Below are 9807 nucleotides of genomic sequence, written 5' to 3'. Positions count from 1 at the left end.
GGAATTCTTAGCCTTTTCCTCGCACCCCCAGTTGCGGGAGAATGTGAAGGAGGAGCTGTTGACGGGTCACGTTCCGCTTGACTTGACAATTTTCTCACCAGCAGGTCTCTGAACCTCTGCAGACTTGTGTCTGCCGGAAAGAGAGATACAACGTAGGTTTTAAATCTAGGATCGAGCACGGTGGCCAAAATGTAGTGCTCTGATTTCAACAGATTGACCACCCGTGAATCCTAGTTAAGCGAATTAAGGGCTCCATCCACAAGTCCCACATGCCTAGTGGAATTGCTCTGTTTTAGCTCCTCCTTCAATGTCTCCAGCTTCTTCTGCAAAAGCCTGATGAGTGGAATGACCTGACTCAGGCTGGCAGTGTCTGAACTGACTTCACGTGTGACAAGTTCAAAGGGTTGCAGAACCTTGCACAATGTTGAAATCATTCTCCACTGCGCTTGAGTCAGGTGCATTCCCCCTCCTTTGCCTATATCGTGGGTAGATGTATAGGGGTATATGCAATAGCGGGCGAATCGCGTCATTTAATCCGCCCCTGTATAATTCGCCCGCTATCGCCAGCCGCAGCCCTGTCGCCGGGACCCTGAATTCACCATATTCAATGTATAACTGATTCGACCCACCCCCAGGCGGATTACGGCCAATCGGCGAATAGTGGGAGTACTGAATTCGCCTTCCCGCCGAAAGCAGCCCTTTATTAGGGCTTGTTTGCTGCGTGCTCTGCAGCCATTTTGTGAACCTGCAGAGAGGTGTGAGGAGGTGCAGAGCTAGCAATTTGGTTGTTTGCTGTGGATATCGTTTGGACACCCCAGCAGGCTTTATTCCAGGACAGTCAGGAGGATTCCTGTTACCCGGAGGAGAGCCATTTTAGGAGCTTTTACTACATTTGTAGGTAAGTACCACATGTGTGTCTGGTGTTGCATGTATGTGTTTGTGTAGTGGGGGTTGCCATGAGGTGTACATGGGGTGTTTGTGTATGTGTGCAGGTATGTGTATAGCCCCTTGCTTGTGTTGCTGCATTTTTTGGGGGAGACTTGTGTTTTGGGGTAGTTTTTCACGGTTTTTTTTTATTCTTAAATTGACTTTTTTGGGTCTTCTATTAGCATTGGTGTACCTCCTGAGTGTGTTGGGATGCTTTCTGGCCATTTTGGGGTGATTTGGAGCAAGTTTAGTCGACAGCCTGGTCGACCTGTGCTGTAGACTGTTTGGCAAACATGTGTTTTCCCGCCTAATTTTGCTGTGGTGTTTCTCCTGAGTGTGCTGGGATGCTTTCTGGCCATTTTGGGGTGATTTGGAGCAAGTTTAGTCGACAGCCTGGTCGACCTGTGCTGTAGACTGTTTGGCAAACATGTGTTTTCCCGCCTAATTTTGCTGTGGTGTTCCTCCTGAGTATGCTGGGATGCTTTCTGGCCATTTTGGGGTGATTTGGAGCAAGTTTAGTCGACAGCCTGGTCGACCTGTGCTGTAGACTGTTTGGCAAACATGTGTTTTCCCGCCTAATTTTGCTGTGGTGTTTCTCCTGAGTGTGCTGGGATGCTTTCTGGCCATTTTGGGGTGATTTGGAGCAAGTTTAGACGACAGCCTGGTCGACCTGTGCTGTAGACTGTTTGGCAAACATGTGTTTTCCCTCCTAATTTTGCTGTGGTGTACCTCCTGAGTGTGTTGGGATGCTTTCTGGCCATTTTGGGGTGATTTGGAGCAAGTTTAGTTGACAGCCTGGTCGACCTGTGCTGTAGACTGTTTGGCAAACATGTGTTTTCCCGCCTAATTTTGCTGTGGTGTTCCTCCTGAGTGTGCTGGGATGCTTTCTGGCCATTTTGGGGTGATTTGGAGCAAGTTTAGTCGACAGCCTGGTCGACCTGTGCTGTAGACTGTTTGGCAAACATGTGTTTTCCCGCCTAATTTTGCTGTGGTGTTCCTCCTGAGTGTGCTGGGATGCTTTCTGGCCATTTTGGGGTGATTTGGAGCAAGTTTAGTCGACAGCCTGGTCGACCTGTGCTGTCGGCAGTTTGACAAACATGTGTTTTCCCGCCTAATTTTGCTGTGGTGTTCCTCCTGGGTGTGCTGGGATGCTTTCTGGCCATTTTGGGGTGATTTGGAGCAAGTTTAGTCGACAGTGTGGGTCAGCCATTTTGTGTGGGTCAGCCATTTTGTGTGGGTCAGCCATTTTGTGTGGGTCAGCCATTTATACATGTATGTATGTATGTATGTATGTATTTTTATTTTATTTTATTTTATTTTATAACAGAGATGTCAAAGGACAAGCAGACCCGATCCGCCCCTTCCCCCACCCCCTCGGATCTATCCCTTCATAGCAACGAGGAGTGGGAGCCAACCCAGGAGGCGGATACGACCGGCCAGGCATGTAGTGACCAGCCGCGGTCGTCAAGGGCCCATGAGAAGTCCAAGAAAAAGCCTAGTAGAAAGGTACTAACCACACCTGCAGACACAAATAGCATCAAACTTTCTTTACTGTAGTTTGCGCAATGCCATGCACACCTACTGGAATATGTGCGCAATGCCAGGGATACTGACACTCACAGGTACATACCGATCTTATTATTATTTTTTTTTATTTTTTTTAATCCCTAAAGGCAAGAAGCCAGCCAGAGGAGCAGTCGGAGGAGGAAGCCTCTGGTGAAGATGCAGGACCGAAAAAGCCGCGTGGACCCAGATATACTGAGGCGGAAAACTGTACCCTAGTGGATTGCGTCGACAGGTCCTACGACGTTTTTGTATGGACCAAGGGCACAGACAACAGCAGCTAGGACAAAGCGAAGCATCTGGGAATCCATTGCGAGTCAAGTCACTGCAATATCTGGAAACCGCCGGAGCACCAGAAATTGCTTGAAGCGGTACAGTGATTGCCGCAGACAGACCAAGAAGAAGATGGGGATTCAGCGCCGACATGAGACAGCTACGGGAGGTGGCCCGGCTCTCAACCTGAAGTGGCTACCCTGGGAGGATGTTATTAGAAGGCGCATGAACCCTGCCATGGTCGAAGGAGTTCGCGGAGGTGTGGACTCTAGCCGTCCTGCTGGCTTTCCCGAGGAGGAAGAACCGCCCAGAAGACGGAAGAAGGCGGGAGATAAGCCGTCCAAAAGGAGGTCTGATGGTAAGAATACATTCACATGAACTGTACTTCCCTTTAAAATTTTTGTATGTGCTAATGTGAGTTGTTGTTTTTTTTTCAGACAGGCCTGCCCAGAGGACATCACCTGCGCGCAGGACATCGCCAGCGCACGGACCATCACCTGTGCAGCAGGCATCGGCAGCAGCGCGCGGACCATCACCTGCGCCGCAAGCATCGGGAGCGCGCAGATCGTCACCTGTGCGCCACAGTTCGTCATCGCGCAGTTTGTCACCCGTGCACCAGACGACGTCAGCGCACAGACTATCACCTGTGCGCCAGACATCAGCGCACAGAACTTCACCTGTGCGCCAGACACCGTCGGCGACCACACCACAAGATGGGCGCCAAACATCAGCTCCTGCGCGCAGGCCATCACCAGATCGTCGTCTCTCCAGGAGCTCTGGGACTGTGACTGAAGAGCCTCAAGACACAACCCTTGTGGACCCATCACCCGATCTGTTTGAGTCTACAGGGTTAACAGACGAAACTTTTCTTGGGTTTGAGGACAGCCGTGCAGACGTATCCAGCCAGACCCTTGAAAAGTCTTCCGAAACGAGGACAAGTGGAGCTCCTGGAGCAGCGGCATCACAGGATGGAGAAGGTTTGTATTTATTTTGTGGGAGGGGGGGGGGGCAGCAGTTGTGTACATTTTATTAACTTTCCCCAAAAAATTATTTTGCAAACAGTGGTGCCACGGACCAGCAGCGGACTAGCTTCGGGGATTGGTTCCTACTTCAGGCCGGATCTCCTCCTACAGGAGTCGTCAGAGGATGACGAGGTGGAAGTGCAGGAGGCTCCAGTTACTACATCCCTGCGTGAGTAAATTGAATTGTGAGCCTTCAAAAAAATGTATGATGAATGTGTATAATATTGTCTAATTTTCTTTTCAGCTGCCCAAATCCAAGTTGTGGCAGACATCCAGGAAGGGCAGAATCCCTCAACTGTTCAGAGGGTTCACACCCTGGCATCAGAGATTGGGACACGCCAGGATACATACACAAATGTCGTGGGAAGCAGACTGGACAACATTGAGAGGACAATGGAGAAAATGGCAAACAGTCTGCTTGAACTGCAAAAGACTCTTTCCGACAGCACGGCCACAATACTACAGGTCAGAATGCAAGATCATAGGGAGAGTATGACCGTACTTAACATTCTGGCCGAATCCATGACCCGGCTCGTGGACAACACTGCATGTCTGGTAGCAAGCAATCAAAACATGTCGAAGAGTCATCGACACTCCTCATCCAGCCAACAGGTCATCGCAACCACACTGCAGATGATCTATGATAAGCTCCCAGGAACAGCTAATCAACACGCTGGTGATCCACCATATCCGCCGTCGCAAGCCACAAGGACGCCTCGTACCCTTCCTCAAGTCCCATCCCAGTACAGACAGTCACAGATGTACCAGGGATATACAGGGATGTACCCCACCCCCCAGATGCCTCCACCACCGGCCACACAATCTTCAGCAGCATGGGCACAGAGGACCAGTCAACATACTCCCCAGCCTCCCAGGACATCCACGCCCTATCAGGGGGAAGAAGAGGATCCGGACAGACTTCCACCATAAACCCGGTCGTATTTTATTTATTTACAAATGTTTTTCGTGTATCCCTTTCTTCCCCTCCCATTAGTTTGTTTTTTTTCTTACTATTGTTTTCTGTGTTGGGCTTCCCCACCCGTGACCGGGTACTACCAAGGAGCTTTGTGTAGGCATACATGCGCGGGCATGTATGCGGGCGCGTGTGGTAACGGATGAAAGCTCCTTGTGGCTACGTGTATGATGGGCCAAAGAGCTATTCTGATACCACTTTTTTCTTCCAAAAATCCTTTTTGTAATGGTGTACAGTAGGCTTTAATTGTGTGAATTTACTATTCACTAGTCTGTGTTTTTGTCTTCTTCATAGGATTGGTGGGGAAAAATGAAGTGGACGGCATAAGTTTGTGTTGTGTGTACCAAGGTGAGTAGAACCATGTTTCATTCAAGAAAATTTGAACCGCATGCCTCTGTAGAACCACACAGTCCAGCAATGGGTCATGCTGGGCTGTGTTGTTCCACAAATGTTAGCGTGTCAAAGTGCTGACCACTGACGCCACTCTTTCACTTTGAACCGCATGCCTCTGTAGAACCACACAGTCCAGCAATGGGTCATGCTGGGCTGTGTTGTTCCACAAATGTTAGCGTGTCAAAGTGCTGACCACTGACGCCACTCTTTCACTTTGAACCGCATGCCTCTGTAGAACCACACAGTCCAGCAATGGGTCATGCTGGGCTGTGTTGTTCCACAAATGTTAGCGTGTCAAAGTGCTGACCACTGACGCCACTCTTTCACTTTGAACCGCATGCCTCTGTAGAACCACACAGTCCAGCAATGGGTCATGCTGGGCTGTGTTGTTCCACAAATGTTAGCGTGTCAAAGTGCTGACCACTGACGCCACTCTTTCACTTTGAACCGCATGCCTCTGTAGAACCACACAGTCCAGCAATGGGTCATGCTGGGCTGTGTTGTTCCACAAATGTTAGCGTGTCAAAGTGCTGACCACTGACGCCACTCTTTCACTTTGAACCGCATGCCTCTGTAGAACCACACAGTCCAGCAATGGGTCATGCTGGGCTGTGTTGTTCCACAAATGTTAGCGTGTCAAAGTGCTGACCACTGACGCCACTCTTTCACTTTGAACCGCATGCCTCTGTAGAACCACACAGTCCAGCAATGGGTCATGCTGGGCTGTGTTGTTCCACAAATGTTAGCGTGTCAAAGTGCTGACCACTGACGCCACTCTTTCACTTTGAACCGCATGCCTCTGTAGAACCACACAGTCCAGCAATGGGTCATGCTGGGCTGTGTTGTTCCACCAATTTTTAGTGAAAATAAATGAACATGAGTTTAGTGTATCTTTACTTTAATATACTTTTTTTTCTTTTCCCCACAGATATCTATATACACAAGAAAAGAATGTAAAGAAGAACAAACTACTTTTTTGTTTTAATTAACTTTCAAACTTTATTAAAAAATTTTCTTCAATAAACTTTTAAAAATAGAAGTTTCCTGTGGTTTTTATTAAAATTTGTAATGCATTTGAATTGTACGTAAGTAGATTGCCCAGGGAACATCAAGGGAACTGTCTCTTCACATCCACACCACTTAGGAAGGATACACCGGAAGACCTGTGGAAGAGAAAAGTATGAGCTTCCAGATATGGGTGATAGTGTCACCCTGGGGCTGGAAAAAGAGGTACATACAACAGTCCACACAACACAAGCGGGTTGCAGCGGCCCAAATGCAACCCTCCTGCACTTGCATCACTACACATCCAAACATTCCCTAGCATTGCTGTTTCAGGGAATGCTTGGATGTGCAGTCTTGCAAATGCCGGAGGGCTGCACTTTGGACATGCCGGGGTGATTTTGGATAAGGGAGTTTTGGGCAATACATCTCACCTGAGGGGGGGTTGTCTGCTACATGGCGGAGGGTCAGGTCCACATCACCAGTAGGGTCACCCATGGAACATCAGGTGAAATGTCGTGTCTCCTCACATCCACGCCACTTGGGAAGATACATCGCAGGACCTGTGGAAGAGAAAAGTTTGAGCATCCAGATATGGGTGATAGTGTCACCCTGGGGCTGGAAAAAGAGGTACATACAACAGTCCACACAACACAAGCGGGTTGCAGCGGCCCAAATGCAACCCTCCTGCACTTGCATCACTACACATCCAAACATTCCCTAGCATTGCTGTTTCAGGGAATGCTTGGATGTGCAGTCTTGCAAATGCCGGAGGGCTGCACTTTGGACATGCCGGGGTGATTTTGGATAAGGGAGTTTTGGGCAATACATCTCACCTGAGGGGGGGTTGTCTGCTACATGGCGGAGGGTCAGGTCCACATCACCAGTAGGGTCACCCATGGAACATCAGGTGAAATGTCGTGTCTCCTCACATCCACGCCACTTGGGAAGATACATCGCAGGACCTGTGGAAGAGAAAAGTTTGAGCATCCAGATATGGGTGATAGTGTCACCCTGGGGCTGGAAAAAGAGGTACATACAACAGTCCACACAACACAAGCGGGTTGCAGCGGCCCAAATGCAACCCTCCTGCACTTGCATCACTACACATCCAAACATTCCCTAGCATTGCTGTTTCAGGGAATGCTTGGATGTGCAGTCTTGCAAATGCCGGAGGGCTGCACTTTGGACATGCCGGGGTGATTTTGGATAAGGGAGTTTTGGGCAATACATCTCACCTGAGGGGGGGTTGTCTGCTACATGGCGGAGGGTCAGGTCCACATCACCAGTAGGGTCACCCATGGAACATCAGGTGAAATGTCGTGTCTCCTCACATCCACGCCACTTGGGAAGATACATCGCAGGACCTGTGGAAGAGAAAAGTTTGAGCATCCAGATATGGGTGATAGTGTCACCCTGGGGCTGGAAAAAGAGGTACATACAACAGTCCACACAACACAAGCGGGTTGCAGCGGCCCAAATGCAACCCTCCTGCACTTGCATCACTACACATCCAAACATTCCCTAGCATTGCTGTTTCAGGGAATGCTTGGATGTGCAGTCTTGCAAATGCCGGAGGGCTGCACTTTGGACATGCCGGGGTGATTTTGGATAAGGGAGTTTTGGGCAATACATCTCACCTGAGGGGGGGTTGTCTGCTACATGGCGGAGGGTCAGGTCCACATCACCAGTAGGGTCACCCATGGAACATCAGGTGAAATGTCGTGTCTCCTCACATCCACGCCACTTGGGAAGATACATCGCAGGACCTGTGGAAGAGAAAAGTTTGAGCATCCAGATATGGGTGATAGTGTCACCCTGGGGCTGGAAAAAGAGGTACATACAACAGTCCACACAACACAAGCGGGTTGCAGCGGCCCAAATGCAACCCTCCTGCACTTGCATCACTACACATCCAAACATTCCCTAGCATTGCTGTTTCAGGGAATGCTTGGATGTGCAGTCTTGCAAATGCCGGAGGGCTGCACTTTGGACATGCCGGGGTGATTTTGGATAAGGGAGTTTTGGGCAATACATCTCACCTGAGGGGGGGTTGTCTGCTACATGGCGGAGGGTCAGGTCCACATCACCAGTAGGGTCACCCATGGAACATCAGGTGAAATGTCGTGTCTCCTCACATCCACGCCACTTGGGAAGATACATCGCAGGACCTGTGGAAGAGAAAAGTTTGAGCATCCAGATATGGGTGATAGTGTCACCCTGGGGCTGGAAAAAGAGGTACATACAACAGTCCACACAACACAAGCGGGTTGCAGCGGCCCAAATGCAACCCTCCTGCACTTGCATCACTACACATCCAAACATTCCCTAGCATTGCTGTTTCAGGGAATGCTTGGATGTGCAGTCTTGCAAATGCCGGAGGGCTGCACTTTGGACATGCCGGGGTGATTTTGGATAAGGGAGTTTTGGGCAATACATCTCACCTGAGGGGGGGTTGTCTGCTACATGGCGGAGGGTCAGGTCCACATCACCAGTAGGGTCACCCATGGAACATCAGGTGAAATGTCGTGTCTCCTCACATCCACGCCACTTGGGAAGATACATCGCAGGACCTGTGGAAGAGAAAAGTTTGAGCATCCAGATATGGGTGATAGTGTCACCCTGGGGCTGGAAAAAGAGGTACATACAACAGTCCACACAACACAAGCGGGTTGCAGCGGCCCAAATGCAACCCTCCTGCACTTGCATCACTACACATCCAAACATTCCCTAGCATTGCTGTTTCAGGGAATGCTTGGATGTGCAGTCTTGCAAATGCCGGAGGGCTGCACTTTGGACATGCCGGGGTGATTTTGGATAAGGGAGTTTTGGGCAATACATCTCACCTGAGGGGGGGTTGTCTGCTACATGGCGGAGGGTCAGGTCCACATCACCAGTAGGGTCACCCATGGAACATCAGGTGAAATGTCGTGTCTCCTCACATCCACGCCACTTGGGAAGATACATCGCAGGACCTGTGGAAGAGAAAAGTTTGAGCATCCAGATATGGGTGATAGTGTCACCCTGGGGCTGGAAAAAGAGGTACATACAACAGTCCACACAACACAAGCGGGTTGCAGCGGCCCAAATTCAACCCTCCTGCACTTGCATCACTACACATCCAAACATTCCCTAGCATTGCTGTTTCAGGGAATGCTTGGATGTGCAGTCTTGCAAATGCCGGAGGGCTGCACTTTGGACATGCCGGGGTGATTTTGGACAAGGGAGTTTTGGGCAATACATCTCACCTGAGGGGGGGTTGTCTGCTACATGGCGGAGGGTCAGGTCCACATCACCAGTAGGGTCACCCATGGAACATCAGGTGAAATGTCGTGTCTCCTCACATCCACGCCACTTGGGAAGATACATCGCAGGACCTGTGGAAGAGAAAAGTTTGAGCATCCAGATATGGGTGATAGTGTCACCCTGGGGCTGGAAAAAGAGGTACATACAACAGTCCACACAACACAAGCGGGTTGCAGCGGCCCAAATTCAACCCTCCTGCACTTGCATCATTACACATCCAAACATTCCCTAGCATTGCTGTTTCAGGGAATGCTTGGATGTGCAGTCTTGCAAATGCCGGAGGGCTGCACTTTGGACAAGCCGGGGTGATTTTGGACAAGGGAGTTTTGGGCAATACTTCTCACCTGA

The 9807-nt window shown here is 49.9% G+C and overlaps 1 long non-coding RNA gene across 1 annotated transcript; it reads left to right on the top strand.

The window, feature by feature from the left end:
- The first annotated feature begins 713 nt into the window (after positions 1–713).
- Positions 714–2699, top strand: LOC135050569 (uncharacterized). The gene is made up of 3 exons (XR_010241671.1): positions 714–898; positions 2255–2433; positions 2601–2699. It is a non-coding gene; the product is annotated as an uncharacterized LOC135050569 (long non-coding RNA).
- The last annotated feature ends 7108 nt before the right edge of the window (positions 2700–9807 follow it).

Source organism: Pseudophryne corroboree, chromosome 2 (assembly GCF_028390025.1).
Source record: "Pseudophryne corroboree isolate aPseCor3 chromosome 2, aPseCor3.hap2, whole genome shotgun sequence".
NCBI classification, from domain to species: domain Eukaryota; kingdom Metazoa; phylum Chordata; class Amphibia; order Anura; family Myobatrachidae; genus Pseudophryne; species Pseudophryne corroboree.
Note: the sequence above shows the minus strand (reverse complement) of the source record. Positions and strands in the feature narration are given on the sequence as shown.